At 37.1% G+C, this 23,758-nt stretch overlaps 1 long non-coding RNA gene across 2 annotated transcripts in view; it reads right to left on the bottom strand.

Moving 5' to 3' along the window:
* LOC120605273 (uncharacterized) overlaps positions 1-5,484 on the bottom strand; it is a 156,166-nt gene extending 150,682 nt beyond the window's left edge. For both annotated transcript variants that reach the window (XR_005653576.1, XR_005653577.1), the window contains exon 1: positions 5,278-5,484. This is a non-coding gene — a long non-coding RNA (uncharacterized LOC120605273). The remainder of the gene's footprint in view (positions 1-5,277) is intronic.
* Positions 5,485-23,758: the final 18,274 nt, after the last annotated feature.

The following is a 23,758-nucleotide window of genomic DNA, read 5'->3' as shown; positions in this document are numbered from 1 at the left end:
TCAATTACCTTACCTAATAAGTGCTCTATTAATGATAGCTAAAGAATCTGGATAAATGTAGTATCATCGAATTTATTGATACAACTTAAAAGATGATCAATTTCTACCCTTATTGTTCTCTAAAAATGTATTATTAAGAGAAAATTTTATGAATTATTCTAATGGTACTATCTAGTCACATAATATTTAGGGCCTTTGTTCATGTGTAAGTATTCCTTTTTTCAGCTAAGCTCGTGTCAGACACAGAGTCGACAAGTTTAAAAAAAGCAATTGGGTGAAGAGGGCATGTTTTCCTGTGTTAAATTCCAGCTTGGAATCTTACTAGATGTGTGACCATAGATAAGTTATTTAATAGCTCTAAGTATTCATTTCTTTACTATAAAGATATTAATATCTATTAATAATGCCACTGTGAGTAAATGAAATTATCTATATAAAGTGCTTGACAGAAAGTTAATCAATAAAATGTAGTAAAAAGATAAATAATTAAATAAATATGAGTTTCTTCCCACCCACCCACCCACCCACCACCTTTCCTCTGGCAGCATTTCCTAAAATGTATTCTGAGAAACATTAATTTCATAAAACTTAAATAGCTGTTAAAAGAAAAGATAGTTAACTGCGATCACTTACTTAGGGGAAGTATAGCATTGTTTCCAACTGTGTGGGTCCTGGAAGTTCACTGCCGTGAGAGGGTCCACCCCATTTATGGGGTATGTATCATGGACCACTTTCTTACCCTCTTGGTGACTCAAATTTGTCATTTGTACAATGTAGATAATAATTGCATCTAACTTAAAAGGTGATTTTAGGTATTAAATTAGATCATCTACATATTGGATAACCATAAAATTTGCCATCCAAACCAGGATATTTTTTCCCAACATTTTATTTTGATAAATTTAAAGAACTTTATTTATCGTCATATGTATCTACTACTTAAATTCTATAATTAACATTTTCCCTAAATTTCTTAATTGTATGTATATCCATCTACGTATCTTTTTTTTTTCCCTTCTAGGACATTTTTTAAAATGAAAGGAGACAATGTTAATATTTATGCAAGGACAGTTAAGTAACATTGGGACTCTCCCAGGCACACCTGTATATATGGTCTCCCAATGTATAATTTACTTAGCATAGTAATTGGCAATGGTAAACACACAATAAATGTTAGAAATTCAGCTTCTAGTTAAGTTTTAAAAGTTCTGGATTAAACAAAAGATGCACAGCATTTTGTCCTACAAGAATAATTCTGAATAACTTCCTGATTACTCAGCGTAAAGATTGTCTGGGATCACTTCTGAATGACTGTGATTTTTATTTTATAGCAACCAAAGATTCATTGATTTTTAGTGGCTACTGTGGCATCTCTGCTCCACCCCTGCAATCTTGAGAAAATTCATAAAATTGAACAACCATCTTCTCTAAGAAGCATAAAAAATCTGCCCAGTTCTCTACACTGTAAAATAAAGTCCACTTCTGCTTGTAAAGTTTCTCAACTTAACTATCTAATAATCGTCCTAGTCAAATTCAGCTTCCAGCAACTAGACACTTTTTGATTGTTTGCAGCTGAATGGTTTATCAGGAGGATTAAAAAATGGCTCACTATCTGGGTTAATAGATATCAGCCAACTTGGCCAAGGAGAGGTATACTTACAAATCAGTTGAATGTACAGAATAACAATAAAACTAATAACAAAATACAGATATCATCTATTAAGCACTTAGCATACAACAAATGATGTGTTCAGCACACCACATGGAGGAACTCTGGACTTCACATCTAAAACCAGGTTTATGTCTCTTCTCTGACGATCTGTGATACGACTTTTACCAACTCGCTTGACCATCTTATCCATAAAATCTAGATGAGAATAACTGATCACTCTGCTTCTCAGGATTGTTGGGAAGATTGACTATAATACTACAGATAAATGTACTCTGTCAATCATACATTGTTATACAGAATATATTGTTTTATTTTGGTTGTCAGTTCTCTACCAGTATCCGGAAGAACCATTTATAGATTCTACTAGTTCAGTAATAGATGCTAATTAAAAAAAAAAAAAGTTATAAGTCCTGAGAAATTTTTACTTGAAAAGGGAAAAATTTGCTTCTTTATCATAATAAATAATATAATAAATGTTCGATAATATAACAAAGAAACACACTTTTCCCACCATGTGGAGAACTTATGACACATCAGCTTAAGGTTCTTTGACCCTGGATAAGTCCTATGATCACTAAATTCCTCATACTTCAAAACAGGGGATACTATCACGTATAATACAGGGTTGTTATGAGAAGTTAATAAGACAGGATATGTAAAAGCAAGTTATAAAACTGAAAAGCATTACCCAGATATCACATAATTGTTCTTTCCATGTACACGAATATTCACAATTTCTATAATATACAGAATTTAGATCCTAGAACTTAAAATTAGCACTTATGAAGCTTCCAGAATGGATGTATTTCATATTCCATTCAAGAACGCATTTCACTTAATTTTTAATAGTCTGCAGCATTTCTAGACAAATACAAATTGGGCTACAAACAAATAAAGTATGTCATACAATGTTCTTCAATGTGTACTAAATATCCTAAAGACCCTTTCAAAGTAATATTTGTAGCCTGATCCCATTTAACACGACTAAGTAACACTAGTTGAATATATCCCGCATCCCACATAAGATATGTAAAATTCTACTGGCTGAGAGATCATATTCGCAAGATAAATTAAAAATGAGAAAGAGTGATGTTGTCTTTTATCCCCACCCAATAATTTTTTTAAGTTTATGAAATATGCTTTCAACAGAAATCAATTCTACAATGCAAAATTAGCTTCCGGCCTGTGACTCTGTATTCCTTTGCTAATAAATATCTTCAAAAGTGTCTTGAACTGACATTGTAACTGGCACAACACAAAGAGAGAGAGAGAAGAGAAATAGAAGAGATAACAGTTGTATAAGTTTTTGATGCATAAATTCAAAATATCCTCTGAATGTATTTCCTTATTTCTATTTAGTTTCTTTTTTCTACTCCAGGAGTCTGACATAGCAGACAAAACGCAAGCTTCAGTATTAGAGTTTTGAATATGGGTTTGAACCTCACTCTTGAAATCCATATTGTTATAAACAACTGCTTACTTAACATTTCTAATAAGCATCTCAAACTTGAGTGCTTCAAACATATTTCTTTAACAAAATGGCAACCTTATTTTTTCAGCTGCTTAGGGAAAAATCTTCCAGTCATCTTTGAATATACTTCTTTTCTCACACCCATGTTCAATCAATCAGCAAATTTTCTTGGCACTACCTTCTAAATATATGTAAGACCCAGATACTTCTCACAACATACACCTCTCCAACTCTGGTTCAAGCTGCCACCATCTCTCATGCAGGTTACTGTAATAGCTTCCTAATTGGTCTCCTTACTTCTCCACCTGCCTTTTTAGAGTCTGTCTCAGTATGGCAGCCAGAGTAATTCTGTTCAAACATAAGTTAAATCATGTTTTTTCCTCTTCTCAAAATGCTCTGATGGCTGCACATCTCATCTGGCCTAAAAGCCAAACTCCTCACAGTGGTCTTCGGGCCCTTGCCTGTTTGGCTTCTGTTCCCAAATCTCCAGGTCCCTGTCTACCTTTCTCACTCTCACCTCAGAGTTTTTGCTATCAACCGCTCACGCTCCCTGGAATGTTCTTCCACCAAATAACCATACAACTTATTCCTCACCCTTTTTAAGTCTTTATGCAAAGATTACCTTTTTTTTATTATCTACTTAAAATTGTACCCATCACTCCCAGCATTTCTTATCTGCATTTACAGCTTTATTTTTCTCCAGGGCTCTTAATCTGCCAGTCTTCTCTTCTTCTTTATGTTTATTTGTTTTATGTATACTCTGACTTTATACTAGAAAGTAGGTTTAATGAAGGCAGAATTAGGTCTGTTTTGTTTGCTCCTGTGTCCTGGTGCCTAGAACAGTGACCATCGTAAGAACTCAAACTCAACAAATACTTGTTCGATGAATAAACTTTTTTAAGCTGATAAGGATTTGACTATGGTGGCAATAGTGGTTTCAAAGAAAGGAAAGAAAAAAAAAAGCAAGAGATAAAGAAAAAAAATCAGAAATTCTAGGTGGCCTGCTGTTAACAGGTGAAAATGAAGACGAAAGACTTGAGGTTGTAACACTACCAACTCATTTTCACTCATACTTCCTATTGTAGGTACATGAAACTACCATTCACATAGGTGACTCCATCTCTGAAAGTAAAAACGACATAAATAAAGAGAAGAAAGCCTCCTATATTCAAGAAAAGATTACTTTTCATAAACTAGATCCTCCCAATGAGTTAAGAAAGATAAAAAGTAACTCTGCACTTTTCAAATTTAAAAAGTTTTACATAGTTTTTTGAGATAGAGTTATTGTTCCCATTGTTTGGTAAGAAAATAAATCTGAATATGAAATGACTTGTTCAAAGATAGAGTAACCATTACTTGAGCACATGGAGCCTGATGATTTTCTTGGTGATTTTGGTACCTAAGATAGTGCCTGGTATTTAGTCAGCACTTAATACATGCTTGGAGAACTAAGTAGGACTAAAATACATAAAGAAAGGTAAGAATTCATTCTAAATCACATCATCAAAATGTTATGATCTCCATTACTTTGGCAGTTTAACAGTTAAGAGTTATAGTTTTAAGGTGATGTCATATGCTACTCAAATTAGTTGTTAACAAAGGGCTTTGATAACACCTAAAATTTATGCCAAGTGCAGTACAATAGATAGAAATAAATTATAATATGTGCCATAAATGTAAAAAAAATGCTCAAGGAATATATATCTATTAATTTAAAAGCATGTGATCTCTTGCCCTCAAGAAACCTCCAGTCTGTTTGGAAAGGCAGGAGTTGCATACTAGGGAAAAACATCTAAAAATCTGATACATTACCCAACCAAATTATTTAAAAGATGAGAAAGAAAATAAGTTGTATAGACATTTATGTTAGGGGAAAAAAATAATAATAATGTAGGCAGAAAGCCTTTAGTTTATGAAATAAACTAGTTCCCTTTGGAAAAATGAAAGGAAAGAGTTAGGAATTGATAAAGTAACAGATGGGGTTCGAGGGTAGGATAAGAACATTCCAGATGGGAGGATCATCAAGAAACAGCACTCCAGAACATGTCAACAACAACAAAATGAAAAAATATGACTCTTGCCCTATCCCAGAAGAAGACACAATCTCCCAGAAGATACAATGACCATCACTTACTTGAGAAACAGCCTCTTGATCCTCAAGACTTGCTAGTCCCCCTGGGAGAGTAGATGGTAGTCAACTCAATTTTTAACTTCTCCACCTTACAGGGAAGAACCAGAGCTACAAAGAGAGAGAGAGAGAAGGAGCAGCTCTCAGGGAGCCCTCCTGCAAACTAAAGGAAATGAAATCATTGAGAAGGGAGAAAAGGAGGACTGAATACTTCTTGACTTTGCTCAGCAAAGCACCTTGCTTTAATAAAAATGAAATCTTCACAAGTTATACATATTTAATTTACTGATTCAAAGATGAGTCAGAAGAGGAAAACAATAGTTGTGAACCTTTCAGTGGTAGAGAAAGATGTTTTCTAAAGTGTCCCCAAAGCCTTTCCGAGGTCAGACTCATCATGAGGTTGCAATAACACAAAGGATTTGTATTCATAGATGTGGCTTGATGAGATCAGAGTAATCATAATTCTTATGTAAGAGATGTCATTAATCAATGAGGGGATATAAAAAGTCACACTCTTCCCTCCCCGTGCCAGGAAAGAGGATGGCAGTCCATTTCCGGATGTATGCCACAGCCGGCAGTGACTCATCCTATGCCAAAATACCACAGGGACGTGAGGGGAAAAGGAAGAAATGAGCACTGTGACAGGCCAGCAAAGCAGTGGCCACCACAATCAATCTGAAACAAACCTTTTCTAACACCTACAATAATAAGGGATTTTGCTGAATCAGAGGCCTTTTGAGCTCAAAGGGGCTTTAGTCCAAACCCTTCATTTATAGTTGAGCAAACTGAGTCCCAGAGGAGGGTATGACTGGTCCAAAGTTAGAAAACAAGTAAGGGGCAGAACTCAACAGAGAGCCAACATCCACAGAACCAGTCTTCTGTACCGCGCTGTCTTTCATAACGCTTGCATGAATGATGAAAACATCCCAACCAGCTGCGGTCCAGAAACCATTCATACGTTGGCTGTTGGAGCTAGAGAAATCGTGGTGTGTGTGGTAACACTATGGGGAGCAGTCATGGGGTTTTAAAGGGACTGGAGCTGGGGATGATGATAGTTTCCAGGTTAGCCTCAAAGTTGACTTAATTCGTAATCTATTGGAAGAACAGTTCTACAAATACTCATTACGGTCAACACCTTTCCATCATATTTCTAAGGAATAATGCAACTGGAATACTGGTGCAAGAGGCAAGCATATATATCATACCTTGAGAGCAATGGCAACCACTCTTCCTAGAGCATCTTGGGAGACTGAGGCTCTAAATGGAAGAAGCCATGTGCTCCAGTAGCATATTCACTCCTCATATCAACAGGAAAGGCAAGTCTGTCACTCCCCAGTTCCCATAGAGGGTAAAAGAGAAGCCCAGAAAAGGGTAGTGCCAGGCTATCTCAAGATGTAGCCTTTATTAATGATGTTGGTTCTCCAAATCCAGGTGTGTGACTGACCTGCCACATGAGCTTTCTACTGAGCTGGATTCTTTTATATAGTTCAACTTACAAACAAAAGCTGGGAGCTGTTAAATGGCTAGAGAAAATTGGGTATAATAGCATTAACAACAACAATAAAAATAACAAATAGCTAAAGATTATTGTTTACCTTCTATGTGCGAGGCAGTATGCTAACCATTTTATATGCATTATAAATAATCTTTATGATACCTTTTAGGTTAATAATATTATCCCCATTTTGTAGAAGATGAAACTGTGGCTCAGGGCAGTAAAACAACTTATTCAACATCAATAATAAATAAGAGATCTAGGAGTCTAAGTCAGGGCCATCTGACTCCAAAATCTAGTCTTTCAAAAATGCCATAAAGTAAAGCCACCGTATTGGATTCCACCTCTGACATAACTAGTACTGGATACCAGCCAAATGCCATAGCCTCCATTTATACTCCAGGTGTCACTGAGCTAGAATGTGGTAAGGCTAGGATGTGAAATATTTCATTCATCAAATACATTCATCAAGTGACTATCCATAAGGAACCACACATTGCGGAAGGTGCTAGAATGACAAGATAGACAAAGACCCTGCCCTCATAAAATTTCAGAACCATATCTTTTCTAATTTACCCCATCAATACTTTCAATAAGACCCTAGGCCACATGTTTTTTATTTCCAGCAATCATATATCCTGGATTTTCCAGGCCAGTTTTTATTTAAAAACCTACCAATTTGTCAAAGTATTCAGTCAATATTCTAACTTATACTTTTATAATATTTTTATCCTCTAGTTTCTGAACTCATCTCTTCACCAGCAGTTTCTCTTACCCAGAGAGTCTCTTGTCCCTGGAGTTCATCATATGTACTTCTGCCAAATTTATTCCCCTAAAGTCATAGCTCCTTGTTATCTTGTATTTATAGATGAAAGAACCAAGGCTTAGAACGTTTAAGAAATTTGGCAAGCATATCACAGCTAAGAAACGGTAGAGAATGATGCAGAGCTGGGTTCACTTGACTTTGAGCTCATGCTCTTTTTCCCACGCCTCATCCCCATTCCTGAAGCTGAACCTGAATGGTCATAAAATTACTGTGTCATATCTCATAGAGGAGTAGAGTGCATGAGGGAGTCTATTTTTAGCTGATCGGAGAATATGCATCTTTAACTTCCAAACAGGATTACCATTCAGGGAAGGTGAGGCAAGCACCAAGCTACAAAATGGAAAGACAGAAGCTTCTTGAAGCGAAAGAGAAGGGACAGGGAAACAAGCACTCTCAGAGAAGAGAGGGCACAAGATGGCAGCTAAAATCCATCTCTAAAGAAACAGTGAACACATCTCTGTTAACAAGATGACAACTATGTGTCAGAACTTTCCACCCAATGGCCTGGACGGAAAGCTTCTTGACCAAAGAGATCCATTGTAGCCTCTGAAGTCAAGGCATTAAATCTCTGCACTATGTACTTGACTGATAGACACGCACTAACTGTGGCATCCAATAGTGTGTGTCTATCAGTCAAGTGCATAGTGCAGAGATTTAATGTCTTGACTTCGATTCGGTACTTATTTTTTTAACTTAGGTGCGGTACTATTATTTGTGCTATATCTTCCTGAGATTAAAGGCTCTGTCTTTCATTGCTTTGGATCTCCATGATGAATAGCTTACACACAGTGAAGGGAAATTCTTGCTAAATATTTGTTCACTGATTTATGCACTGATCTATTCACAAATCGGTCAACATATGAGCCAGATTATATTCCAAATAGAAACAGAGGTGGCCTATCAGTGATTATATAATAATGCACCCTATTTATTTAAAGATTTATAGAAATATCATCTATCTGAAACACAGCCACAAAGCAGAACTTGAGAGTGAGGGGGCATGGAAGAGAAAGAAAAATAATTCTCATAAAGGCCATGTGTTTTATGTCACAAGATGAACTGGAGCCAACTTCAGATCATCATAAAAGGTCAAAGGGCTTCAGGATTTTAAATATTTTTGTGTAGTACTATGACAAATAAGCTTTGATATTGGTTCTCCAGACACAGAAGTTTAGTATCAGCAAATAAGAAGTGGAAGAGAGGTGATCAGTACTGGAATAGACATAATAGAGAGCTAACAGCCTATCGCCTGCATAGGAGACAGAAGTAATAAAATTATTAAAACAAACAAACAAAAAGATAACTCTAAAAAATATCACTCAAGGTTGAGATCATTTAGCATCGGTACAATGAGTTCAGCCTCATTCAGCATTATCTGAGAAGATTATACCTTCGTACAGTAAATTTTAGTAGAGATCTGATTAAACCAGTTCATTATTCAGGTGATAAAAAGGAAGGACAGAGAAATAAGTGTCTTGTCCAATATCATCCTGCTAGTTACTAAAATTCAATAAGCTTTTAGCACAAATATAATACTACAAACTGGTATATATGTTATAGAAATTGAAGCGCACACACAAAAATTGAAAAAATAAAATTCCATAAATGTTCTCAAGGGACTCAGATTTGTTCAGTTTAGCATTGATACTATTATCCAACCCCTGGCTAACATTTCTCCATTTCAGCATGGATAAAGAAGAGACCAATGCCCCAGCAAAAAAACACTTTGAAGAAAAGGAAAGGGGTCATGAAGATAACAATGCAGTCTAAATTCCTTTCAAAACCAATGTGATCGTCATCTGCATTATTCCACTAATCCCGGTGAGTAATTCTAACCTAAAAGAAGATGGAGTTCGTGGGTTTAATATGTTTCATGTGTATTTAGTGATCCGTTATTCCACATGACCATTAGTTATTTTTGAGTGTTCTCAACCGTACATTGATAATCCACTTTAAAATTTTGCTGAGAATTAATGTGACATTGTTTAAATTATACTCTCTGGAATTTATTTTCTCTTCTGTAGAGAGAACTAGGATAAAATTTGAATATAAGAGATTCATGCGGCCAACAAAGGGTTAAAGAAGGCACCCTCCCCCTCCCCCCTCCCACACAGAGCAAAAGTAGAAAGGTACTGTCAGTAGGTGCCGCCAGGGGGCAGCAAATAGCAGTTGAGGATGGGAACTTAGCATGTATTCTTTAATGAAGGATGAATAGATATTTGGGGTACCCAGAACACAGTAGTTATCTCATTGAAGAGAATAAAATGTAAAAAAATAAATAAACCCAGAGTTTAAAGATTACCCCAAACTCATAATCTAGGTAGTGGTGTAACCAGAAAGTTTTAATTATATTTATCACCCTTTAAGAGGGCATAGAAGTATGCCAAACATTGTAGAAACATTTTCACTAAAAGTAGTTAGGCTTTGTATTAAAGTTAATGAGTGTGAAGAACTAACTTTCTGTTATCCAGAAAAGTCACTTTTCTAGAATATACCAATTGCCAAGTTTACTATTTAAATGAGGTTTCACTGAACTAAGATTCTACATGTGTGTATACAAGTATTATCAGTGCGTGTGCCTGCATAGTAGGGGAGAGGAGGGGAGAAGAATAGAAAGAGAGAGGAGGAGTAAGATAGAGACAGAGAGAGAGTGATGCGTGTGTGTGCACGTGGAAGAGAGAGAGAGAGAGAGAGAGAGAGAGAGAGAAAAGAGAGAAAGAGAGAGAAAGAATGATCCACACCAAACCTATTTTCCAAAATTTCCCGGTCTCCTTAAAAATAAGTTCTTTTCAACCTAAAGGTAGCTAGACTTCATCTGAACTCTAAGTTGAATTTCTTTTAAAAGTTTTATATGAATTCATTTAGCTCTTTTTTTTTTTCAGCTACATCAGGATGAATAAAGTAAAAATTTCCGTTCTAAAAAAAGCCTGCAATAATTTCTCTCTCCACTCTTCTAAGTTAACAAATAGTCAAGGCTAGAAAGTTCAAGGCTGGCAGGATCTTAGCTCTCCTAGAAGAAGGAAAGCCATGCCAAATGTTCAGGAAAACAATGGTTAAGTATTTTTAAAATTTTTAAAGTTTGAAATTATAGGTCTCTGCACAGGTAGAACACTTTCTTCTTGGTATTGTGGGGGCCTTTTGTAAAGTCAGTTCTGCTGAGGTGTTCCATGCTTAGGGTGTCAACTCTTCCAGTAAGGCCAAAGCACTGCTAAAAGAAAAGGGCGGAGATATTAAAGACAAATAATTTTAGGGAGGGTTGTCAACTGTGGATCTCCCGTGATGAATTGCCCTCGGTTGGTTTCCTGAAATCATGAAAGCAGAAGTATCTCAGTCATTAAAGATTTAGGGGGTTGTGGGAAAGCAGCAGAGGCGAAAGGGAATGCGATGCTGTAGAACATAAATGCTTGACTTACCCTTCGATCTTGTCTCCCACCGCCCACCCCTACACTACGTTCTAACCACATTGCTTTTTCTTCCCAGACTATGCCAAGCCTTCCTGCCTCCTGGATTTTCCTCTTCCATTGGTATATAATGCTCCCGCCCTCAACTCTCTCTGCCAAACTCTGGAAAGTCCTATTATATTTCCAAGGCCAGTCTATATGTCACCTTTACTGGAAGAATTTCTTGATAGTTATGAGATGGAAATAATTGTAGAACTCTCGACATAAGTTTATTATAATACCTTAAATATGTTATTAAAATTATCTGGATCTGTTGTCTCCCCAATTAATCATGACGTCTTTGACATCAGGGATTTTGTCTCATGAATCTTCGTGTCATCAGCACTGTACCATGTCCTGTGACAACTTTTAAAATTAACAGATAAATAATGCCCTACTAATTATTTCATACAAATATACAAAAATGCACAATCTATAAACCAATATTTCTCAAACATAATAGATAGTATATTTTAATATAATGAAAATTAATACTCAAATATTTTAAGCAGACATTATCGCATCTCCTGAGGTGCTGGGAGGCATCTCAGAGAAGATTCTGTTGTGTTCTTGAAAATTTTTGTATTCTAGTATTTAGAAGACTGAGGTGGTCACATCCAGCCAAGATAGAAAACTTACCCAAATATGAGGAGAATCACTAAAGAAGTAAAATAGAAACTCATTTGCAGAGATGGCCTTAAATCTATATTCATCTAAAAACATGAACTCTTATGTCACCCCGACTCCCCTCTCTCTAGCTGTATTGACTATTTCCTTGATATACCATAATCACTTTCTTCTATCTTTGCACCTTCAATGCTCTTTACTCCACAAACCAGTGTGCCTCTCTGGAACCTCACCTAGACAAATAATAAGGGAATGAATAAATGACTAGAGAAGAATCTGGGAAGGGGACAGTGTCTTCTCTCTCTTTATCCTAGTTAATAATCTAGGGGGGAAAAAGTTATTATTGTAATCTTTGAACAAAAAGGCAGTGAGTGGGGCTTTGACAAATGCTTTAAACATTTGTCAGCAAAGCTTTAAAACTCACCAGTAAGACTGGCTCTACCAACTGGAATGTTTTCAATGTACAAGAGGTATGTTAATGGAAATATGGGATTATCAAAAATGAACTGTGCAAGAATCAAGAAGGGTGATAGAGCATTTCATGATAAAAGGTGAACTTGGGAAAGTCATTCACATCTCTAAGCCTCAATGTTCTCACATATTAAGAGAGAGCTAACGATGCCTTTTAATAAGGCTTACTGTGAATTATCTGAGCTAATCCATGTAAAGTAAATAACACAGTACCTGAAATACAGTGAGCACTCAATATTAGCTGAGTTTTAATAACAATAATAATAAACCTCAGCTATGAGAATACCTCTAATAACTGGACTGTCCTACAGAATGAGGTACAATTGTTCTAATTTGGTAGCCCTCAATGATCTAATTTCCATTTCCCACATAGCCTGTTATTCTGGGCCCTGCTGCATTTCCTCTCTTTATTTATTTTTTTTTTCATTGATATGAATCTGAGTTCATTGACATGAACCAGAAGATTGAGACCGATCAAGGAGCTTCAAGGTCTTTTATTCCTTATCAAATGTGATTTGAAGTGCCACTCTCTAATTCATCCCACTGGTAGAAGGTAAGACTCTTCATTAGGCAGCATTACTCACCTGGTGGTGGTTGGGGGAACAGTAGACAATACAAACACAGGTGTTGCCTGCAGCTTACAGCTGAGTCAGCTAGAAAGACCTTCCCAGCAAAAAGGAGGCTGTTTTTAACCCTTTTCAAAACTTTCCTTGGGACAAGGATTTTAGATCCATAAATTGGATGTGGTTTTCAGTGATTATCACCTCCTATGGTGAAATTTTGTTACAATTTATTTGCTTCATGTATTTTTGATTTGAGGAAACCAATTCTTCCTTCATCTATTTAAGGAAATATACATACTAAGAAGAGGCTAAACAAAGGAACCTCAAGCCAGAAATGTAATACATTATACATTTTCCATTAGTGTAGTTATAAGCCTATGGTACAGGAAAAGATGCAGCAAGCAAGGCCTGTCTAGCTGACCGTATCAGTTAAATACTATTTAATTGCATGTAACAGAGACCAGATTATAGCAGTTTAACCAAAAAGGACTTTGTTTATTTCCTGTAATAAGAAGTATGAGATGGGCAGCTTAGTGCTTGTGTGGCTCTTCAAGGATGTCATCAAAAATTGAGATTCATTCTAGCACCTAGCTCCACCATCCTTAGTGTATGGCTTTCATCCTCACTGGGCAAGATGGCTTTCCTAACATCATTTCTGTGAGCAGTGCAGAAGCAAAGAAAGATTGGGAGGGAGGGAGGGCAAAAGTTGCTTGCCAGATTCCTTTTTGTCAGGATTATAATTGCTTGCCCAGAAGCTTCCCCATACCCATTGGAATTTTGCTTGAATTTTATTGGCTGGAAAACAATCACATGACTTGTGTAGCTGCAAAGGATCAGGGGAGATGAACATTTTTTAAATGGGCACCTTGATATTCTTTACCAAAACAGAGCTCTAGTGGCAAGGAAGGAGAAAGAAAGAGAGTGATTTTAAATTAGGTAGGTAGCTAATAGTATCGGACACACTTAAGAAAAATAATAATCCATTTGTTCCTGAAGGAAGAAAAATTTTTACAGTAGAAGTTCTACTTGTGAAGTTTTCCTAGGATCTCCAACAGCACCAACCTTCTCTTCACAACAGACTGTCTAAATGATGCATTGTCCTTATCTTGACATTCATAATTCTGCACCTGTCCTCCTGGGAAGGCTGACCCCACCCCCCATGGTTTCCACTGAATTCTTTTTCGTGCTTTATAAGCCTATAAAGCAACTCTGAAGCCTCCTGCAAACACCCTACCCAACTCCATTCACGGGGTCAGTCAATATAAAACTTTCCATCCCCTCCAGTCTCTACAGAAGAATAACTAACATGTTGGCTTTTATTACAATCACTTGCTCATAATTAATCAATATTAATAACTAATATTTATTGAATGTGCTATTCCAGTGCTATATGCTTTCATACTCATTATTTTATCTACACGCTTAATCTATTATTATCTCCATTTTGCTAATGAGTGAGGGACCTAAGTTTTGTACACAAGTCACACTGACTCCAATGTCTGACCTCTTCATCTCCTCATAAAGTATCGTCCTTTTTGAAGACAAAGATAAGTTCTTAAACTTGAATTCCTTCACTTTGTCTTTCATAGCACTGAGCTTTGTTCACTGTAGGGGATCAATTAATGTTTCATTTAATAGATAAACAAATTGAGAATGAGGGAAGTTATTAGTCACAGAGCCTGGTCAATTTTTTCCCCTACTTTCAGTCTACTTGTCTGTACACTCCACCATAACATACTATCCAATCTTTCAATAAAAAGTTATTGAGCACCTATCATGGGATAGGCAGATGCTCTGTTTGGCCTAGGTTGAGGGTCCTAGCCTTAAGAATTACAATCTTGTTTACTGGAAGGAAATAAAATATCTTCTGGAAAGGATGAGATAAAATGTTTCCATCTTTCAACCTGGGGCTGTGTAAAAGTGTTGCTAGTTTTCCGTCCAAGGGAATGCTGGGATGCAACCCAACAGCTCTGGGGTCATTTATCATTTTGTGGGTTTTTCTGCCCTTGGTTTCTCCTCTGCTCCCTACAGATTGTTTTTTATGTTATAACAGCAAAGGGGGCTCTACAGAAGACACATGCCTAGAAATCTTTTGTTTTTTGCTCTCCTGGGCTCTGAATCACACCTCCTTTCCCACCAGCCTCAGGATAAGTGTATCAGAAGACCTCATAAGACTCTAAGTATGTCAGAATTATCATTATTTGCTATGCAATCTTTTTTTTCCCTAGACTCTGCAGTCATTGAAATCATTTGCAAAAAGAACTTTAGACTACTCAAGCTTTTATGTCAATGAAAGAGTAACGAAAAGCCTTTGTTCCTTGCCTTTGGGTAAGCCAGGTCCCCTCTGACATCCCCGAGTGCCCAATCAGAGGGCAGCTTGCACTGAACTCTACCTATAAAAAACTCTTTACTGAGGAGTATCTTGCTGACATTGAAGTAAGCAGTGAGGTTATCTACTTCTTCACATCTGAAGTAAATGTCCAGGTATGTACGGATGTCCTCAGTGGGTAGAAGGGAGGAGGAGGAAGTCAGCCATGGCCATTGGCTGCTTGTGGCCCTCATTAAACTTCCTGCAGAAAAAAAAAGGAGACGACTTGGGCTGGTGTGCTAAATCATTATGAAGATGGTCTCCAAAGCTCCTGTTGTGGCTGTTAACGTAAGTGATACAAATACACTTCCTACCTCCGCAACATGGACAAACACTTCTTTTTCCTGGTCTTTATTGAGAGAAGCTGAGGTGATAAAAATACTCTCTGATGCAGACATATTGAATTATACATGCTCCTAGAAACTCATTTTAACACTAATTCTTTTCTTCGAATCTTCATATCTTCTGAGAATACAGGGGTATTTATGCAAGGCCAACAAAGATGATTTTTTCTAAGAGATCTGGTTCCTCTAAAGAGGAAAGGCCATGTGTATCTACAGAAGATGCCTCTGGTGCCTCTCTTCACATCCCCTTGGCCCACCCCTGATTTCAGCTGCAGCTGTAGTGGAGCTGAGACTCACCTCCATCTCCTAGCATCCTCCTAATTTAGCTCTGTCTGATGGCCTACTCTGAGGTAACAGGAGTCATTCAACAGAAGCTTATAAATGCAGAAAATTAATGCTTCTAGTGGTAATATTCAACCAATGGGGGCAGGAGCTGGTGGGTAAATGCATGCACCAGTTTCTTTCTTTCAAATGTTCGATTATGAGGGATGTTCTCAGACTCTTGGATGCCCCAGCAGTGGCCTCAATTATTTATCCTCAATTGAGGCCCCAGCAGTGGCCTCAATTACTTAGATAACACTTATAATCAAAACAACTTGTCAGTAGATTCAGATCAGTCAACCAGATAGACTTACGAGAGAAGAAAAAAAAATAAAGTTATACTAATTATTTGGCATTATAGGCTTAAAAAAAAAAAGTTTGATTAATTTTTCAGTAATCATGTTGGCTACACGTGAAAGAAAACTATAAGTGATTTTATACTTGAAACAACTAACCTAGTGTAACAAAGGATTATGTAAAATTTATTAGCACGAAGAGTGCATACACTAAATCTTCCTGGCTCTTTTCTACTCTTACCCAACACAGACCTTTCTACCAGGCAAAAGGTGCTCCAATTGGGTGGTCAGGAATAACAAAACCAAGTGTCTTGAAATCTAACTAATTTCTATAGTGTTGACATGTCCTAGACTATTTGTAATTCTAACAAGAAAATGCAGTAAGCCTCACTTTGTCATAATCAGGCCTTTGTCACATGCTGGTGTCATGCTTTAGGGCTCTGATTTAGCTACAGCCTGTCTGCCAACCTATAATAACAGACCACTTATATGCAATTCAGTTGTACATTGATAATTATCCTCATCTGTTCTGGTTTGGCATGGTACAGAAACATTGTAATTATCTTATTTGTCTTATTTTGAAGAGTCAGAATAAATTGAAAATTGAATAGATTAAAAATATGTCATTAAGTTTTTTGTTTTTCCCAGGTTAGTACCTTCCCTCCAGTTCCACTGAGAATGACATCCCATAACATTTAGCACAATAAAGTTTGATAATTTTATTTACTTATCCTATATAACTAGCTGCATGTTGAAGGATAACATACTTCATATGGAGTTGGTGCTCAACAAATATATGTTGGATGATATATACTCATTCATTAAATATTCAATAACTCAAAACAGAATTAGGTTTACTTCTGACTTTTATTATAATAAAAAAGTAAAAGAGTTCGCTTCATTGAAGACTTGTAAAATCCCAACCAAATTCTGAACAACAAAAAGACTCAAAATTGTTATTACCTATGTATTTTTCCTCCTCAGAGTAGGAGGCAAAGTCCCCAGAACTGATGACTTTTCTCAATTAAAGTCCCATTTCCTTCTGTCCAGAGCTGTAAATGCATGTTCTCTTTAGTCAGAATCTGCTCCCAGGCTGCTGGGTGATCCCGACCCCAGCCCTTGGAGACTGTCTGTCTGGGACCAAGAGTTAAGTTAAATGAAGCAGTTGGCAATCCATTTCACTACCAGCATGAACAGCTTTGTTTTGTCAAAATGGTTGCTCTGCTTATTTCTCCTGAAAATTTATTTCCTAAGATTTTGCCAGTCTGGCCAAATTTGCTGAGCTGGGAAATGCCTGGAAAAGATCAGAAGGAATGTTTGAACTCTGCCAGTGTTGAATTTTGTCTCCACTTAGAGAATCAAGTGGTACACCCCAAAGTGCAATGTGTTCATGAGCTTCTTATAGCCACAGTGTAAAATCTGCTCTTAGAACCAAGCTACCGAATCCCAAAGAGGAGTACAAGGGCCGAATGGCTCAATATCATGTTTTGTCTTCTTGCTATTTGTGCTCACCACAGCTCGGAGCCAAATCAACTTGGCTTGGCTTATTTCATTTAATCTTCACAACAACCTTATAAATTCATTCTATTCTTATTATGTCCCTTTAGGTAAACCAGACTAAAAAAAAAAAAATTAAGGGATTTAATTATTTTTTCCCAAGTGATATAGTTAGAAAGATAAAGTTGTGACCATAAAGCCAGATTTTCTGTTTTATTGTAAAATATCACCAAAATACCCTATTGATCAAGCAAAACTGAATTTATTGCTTATGGCTAAAAGAGATCACTACCCAACAGAAATAAAGTAATGTCCAAGACAGAAGGGCAAAGCTGGGATACTTATGAGGTTCGGGGGGGTCTGGTTTAAGGTAGTTCTTTTGATTTGATTGGGTGCTGTAGAATACAGTTGAAGAAAAAGTCCTGTTAATGTAGAACAGTAAAGTGCATGAGTACGGATGGTTTTGGTTCTCATCGATGTCAGACAATTGGTCTCGACTTGTTATTTGGAAAATATGGATACAAGACTTATCCTCAAAGAATCAAAGATCATATAGAGATGGACACTTCCCAGGCTGAAGTCCCCACAAATGAAAATTGAATTGTGATTAGGATCTACTTGAATAGCTTCCAAGTTCACACCTACAACTCTGCCGAAACTTATCTATAAACCTTTAGAAGGAAGCTACTTCAAAAGAGAACAATGCATCCTAGACCTCAAAATCAGAAAGGAGTTGATGCCTTCCCATTAAATTCATTCACTCCATTATATTCGCTGAGGATTTTCAGACCCTACAACTTTGCTTGCCTTATAAGATGTGCTCAATAAAGGAACAGTAAGATGATAATAATAAATAAAATTAATATTAATATTTAATGAGTTCTTACTCTGTTCCAGGTATCAAGCTAAGCTTTGATATGGATTATTATATTTACTTCAGCCAGCCACCCCAGAAATGAGTACTATTTAATTTCTATTTTCCAGAGGACAAAGTAAGCTGAAGACAAAGTTAAAACACCGAACACCCGCAAACAAAGATGCAGAGCCAGGATTGGAACCTAGATATGCCCCACTATGGAGATGAGAATGCTGCTCCGAACGTCTTACTTGCCATGCTATGAAAAGGAGAGAGCAAATAATATTAGATTATGAGTTGGGACACAGAAAATTATAGAGTGGAAACCTTGACTCTAGGGTTTCTGTAAGTGTTCGGAGTGTGTGTAAATTCCCAGCCTTGCTGTTTCTCCAATGACACATTTGTTTTTGTTTTTTAAATTTCCATCACACTTTGTACAAACTCTTATTGTTATAACAAACATCGCAGTGCAAGGCAATTCCTGTTTTCATGGGGTCCCTCCTACTGGACCTTAAATTCTTTCAGGGAAAAAATTTTATCTTTGTATCTATAGGACCAGGCAAATCCTGGGCACAGATTTGACGCTCAGCAAACATATCTGTTAAATAAATAACGTGTAACTTTTTCATATTAAATAGCAATAAACACTTTAGGTGAAAAGGCGTGGGGCATTTCTCTTTGTTGGGTCTTGAAAGAGTCCAATAAATGATACCATAAACTCTTCCCCACCCAAGTTCTGAACACATTGAGAAATAAGACAGAATAATAAAGCAGACACCATCCTTACAAATGAGAAAGCTGCATTTGGAGACTATAGCTTATACCTGTTGGTGAGTGGGCTTCTTTATACCAAACTCCAAAATTAGCAGACATCTACTCAGTCATAGATAGTTCCAGAAAGCTGTAGGCTTCTGCATACAGGAACAGAGCCTTTCTTATTAAACTCTACCCTCCACAAAATGTGGGCTCCCCAGAAAAAAAAAGGAGGAAGATGGGCTGAATTATTCAAACACACCCATCAGATTAAGTCTCTCCTCCACCCTGGGAAGGAGTAAGAGGCAGAAGGAAATTGCTAGTGAAGCTGGATACACATGGAAGAAAACACTAGAAAGAGTATTTGCAGTTTCTTCTGTCTGTATTTCGAAACAGCAAAAATAGAGGGTATCTTAAGACTGTCACAAACTGTGCAACTACTCTGATACACAATAAGAAAGGGTGACAAGTTTCTGAAGACAAAAAAGAAATAGCTACCGAAGTCCTATAAATTTGAGAAGGAAAGAAAATAACAATAAGGGAGCCCGCAGAAATTAGGATGCACTTTATCACCAATAGAAGACCAACTTATTTTCCTAATAAAACTAATATCTATTGGTACAGTTTCTGACACCATGAGGCTGACACTAAAAGGTTCCCCCTTCAGTTTTTTACATAAAATACATAGAGGTTATCAAAAATGCTCCCTCAAGACTATATTCTCCCAAGGTTAGAGATGGTTTCCTATTCATCCTTATTTTAGGCTAAAGGAATACAAGAGCCGATCAAGCTATCAGTGTGTCTATCATTTACAAGGCCTTACTTGTGACACAAATGATTGCAGACTAGCCTACAGCTGGTATTTTCTCAGTTCTGATGCTAGACACAGAATTTGGCCTCCATGGTAGATGAGTCCTCCATGTTTTCACAGCAATGGCTTTCGTTTGGGAAAAGCACTGGTACTATTTACTGGAATTTCAGCAAATAAATGAGTGAAGGAGAAAAAAGCAATATTAAGTTAGAAAAGCCTGAAACCAGCATCACAGGGAAACTTCGACTTCAACTGTTTCCTTTACTGGAAACCATCTCTTAAATAATGCAAAGAGAAAGCTGCATGTACATCCTCAAAGAGTGAGTATTATGCAAAGGCAAGAAAGCAGGCCGACCGGATCCCGTAAAATCCCAGCGCAACTCTGGGGCGCACCCAGGCTGTGGCTGTGCGTTCTGGCGGAGCAGAGGTTGTGCAAGTAAGAGGAGCCCAGTGCTCAGGCCTGGAAGTAAAAGGATCAGCTTGTGCATTCGTATCACCTGGAGGGGCAAGAGATGCATGGGATTAGGACTGGATTCTGAACACATCGGCCTCTGTTCTTGGGGCTACTTTCTTTTTTCAGAAACTGGCTATAACACTTTGAGAAGGGAAACACAAGAAGTCAGCACAGAGAGGGGAAAAAAGAGAATATGAAGTTGGAGAACACAAGATCTAAGTTCTCAGTCTTCACTGACTATCTTTTTGAACTTGGGCAAACCCCTGAACCTCTTTGGGCCTCAGTTTACAAATCCACTAAATGGAAATATGAGTAGCTAACCCCTGCCATGCAGGTTTATTAAGATGAACAAGTGAGATAATTATGTGGCTTCACACTGCAAATTGGAAGGTGTATTAAGATTGTCCGCAGTCGGTGTTCGGGGAAGGCTTATAAAAGCAACTGCCTAAGAAATAGCCTGGAAACAGATCTGAAGTCACGTCCAGGTCTGTTTTTGACAACACATGTGTCTGCTGAGTTTTGATTTTGATCTTCCTCCCTTTCCCTTCTTGTGATCCACCCACTTGTCTTGGCATTCCCATACTGCCCCTCTCTCAGGATCTACTGCCCCTACAGTTTCTCCTTGGAGCTTGTTTTTGGTGATAGCATCTTAATTGAGTGAGTAGTTTTACCTTCTTCCTTTTCTTCCTGAATCAAAACTTAATTGGACCAACAATGTCAACACACCTCCTGGGAAATTCTCAGATCTTATTCTTGAGCTGCAGAATTAAAAATTCTGGAATGGGGTCAGCACTTAATGTTTTAACAAGTATTTCAGGTGATTCTGTGGACCCTCAAATTTGAAAACCACTAACCTAATGCAATTCTCCCAACAAGCCAGCCAGATAAGCACAATTAGCATTATATACATAAGAAAATTGAATTTGAGAGGTTAAGCAACTTGCCTGAAATGGCGATGCTTATAAATAGCAAGGCTGAAATTCAAATTCAAACCAGTCTGGACCCAAAGCCTGGCTCAAGTCCAAGCTGCCTCCTATAATACCATAATGATCATGACTGAAAATGGCATCTTATTCCTCAGAGATATAGATATATTCCAGCAGCCACCTGGTACAAGGGCTAGAACACAGGGTGTGAAATCAGTGGGGCTAACATTCAAACCCTCATCACGCATTTCCTAGCTCTGTGACTGTGGGGAAATTCATTCAACACCTGAGCCTTAATTTCTTCATCTGTATAGCTTTAATTTGATTTTATTTTCACAAATTTTAGCAACAAAATTTCCAAGTAGCTCTCTGGTCATTTATGAAAGAGTACATGATATTTAGGCATAGAAATTCTCTTAGTCCCACTCTTGCAGATAATTTTTTGTGTTTTGAAGCTCTTAAGAGGCATTCAAGTTTGATTGTCCAAAATGGAAAACAGAATTAGCTGTTTTGTGTAAAGAAAGAAGAGAAACTATAAAATAGATGTGTTATTCAACCCAGCCCCCCACAGCTAGAGTTATGAATAAACAAACTCAGCTCCTAAATGATCCTAGCTCAATTGGAGAAGACAAGATCTCTTATCTAAGACAGGAGGAAGTAGAATGAACGCTTGTGTTTGGAAACTAAAAGCAAAATAGTTGAACTATTAGCTGACAAAAAAAAATTGTATTTGTTTCTGCAGTGGACAGACAGCAGAATGGAGTCTGACTTGTCATTTCCCAGATGGGAGCATGGAGCTTGACCCCTGTCTAGGACTGACAGACTCAAGGACTTGAAGTTGTTACCTTGGGAGAATCAGAGGGAGCATGTTTTTCTTAGCTCAGGTCTAAATGGAAGAAATATAACCTATCTTATTCAGGGAACCTCAATTTCCTCATCTGTAAAATAGGGATAAAAATAAAATAATGTTTCTAGAATTGCACTGAGAACAATAACATTTATAAAAGCAACTTCATTGCCAATTGCTATTAATTTTTACTGGTTACCTAGAGAGCTGTGTTAAAAAGGAATCTGAAGCTCATTGTCATGGATGATTGATAATGAATGGCACAGACATGGTAGGAGGGGATATGGAGTTGCTTTTAAAATAAAATCCGAACTCCTCAACATGACTTAAAATAAAGACCTTTGTGATTTGGCTGTTGTAGATTTCTCCAGTCTCATTTCATCTCTCAATTACTCACTTTATTCTCAACCACCCAATCTGCTCTAACCAAAATGAATAATTTTCACTGCCTCAGAGATAGCATTTAGTATTGTTTCTTCAGCCTGGAATGTTCTTGTTCTCCATCTGTTCTTTTCCCAACCTTTACTATATTCTTACTCCCCATGTACACATGGCAATACAGACAGAAGATAGACAGACACACACACACACACACACACACACACACACACACACACCACCACCACCACCACCACCACCATCACTTTACATGGCTAGTACCAAGGTTATGTCCTCCTGTGATGTGTTCCTTAGCATCCCTTCTTAGCCCTGAAGTATGATTATCGGCTTGATTGTCTTTCACTTTCACTGGTTACAATCTTGTGGTCACTAATCGTGTGTCTGTTGTCACCCACTATGGAGCATGATGCCCCACTCAGCAAGCTCTGAGTAAATATTGTTAAATTAACCAAATTGATTAATCATTGATATATGTCCAAGATAGTCAAATACAAAAAGGAAGAAACTAGAATCTTTGAATTCTCCCTACTCGTGCCTGAATCTACATGCAATTAAGTTATTACTCTGTGCCTTGGTTTCCTCAACCTAAAATAACAGCACCAAACTAGGAGTGTTGTGAGTAAATATACTGAGAATACTTAGAAAGTGCTTGATTCTTAGTAAATACAACATAAATGTCAGAGCTTTTAGTGTTATTACTTATGATCAACCAGTTGTTTTGAAATCACCAATATCTGGACAATTTCTTAATTCTAATATAACAAAATAATGAGATCGAATATGAAAGTGTTTTAAGTTAAGTAGTAAATCCAGGAATAGTAACTTTAGCACTTAATTTTTAAGTCTGATCTCTCTCCGTTGATGTTACATCTACAATAACCAGAACACCTCATTCTTAAGCACATAAACATTATGCAGAGATTACACAGTAAACTGAAACTAATTGCAGTATAAAGTATAAACTAATTACAGTATAATAAAACCAGTGCATACAATTTTATTGATATTGGAACATCGTTGTTTTCTACCATTGCCTACTCTAAGCTGGTACACAAAACCAGTGCCTCCTATAACATATACCACACACTAATACATTAAAATATTAAATAATCGTGATTGCCTAGGGCCAATAAATCATTTCTCACATCGTTTGTTATCATCTATTATCACTCGTAGTGTTTTGATGTTCTTGA

The sequence above is a fragment of the Pteropus medius genome, unplaced genomic scaffold (assembly GCF_902729225.1).
Source record: "Pteropus medius unplaced genomic scaffold, Ma_sr-lr_union100, whole genome shotgun sequence".
Lineage (NCBI taxonomy): Eukaryota > Metazoa > Chordata > Mammalia > Chiroptera > Pteropodidae > Pteropus > Pteropus medius.
Note: the sequence above shows the minus strand (reverse complement) of the source record. Positions and strands in the feature narration are given on the sequence as shown.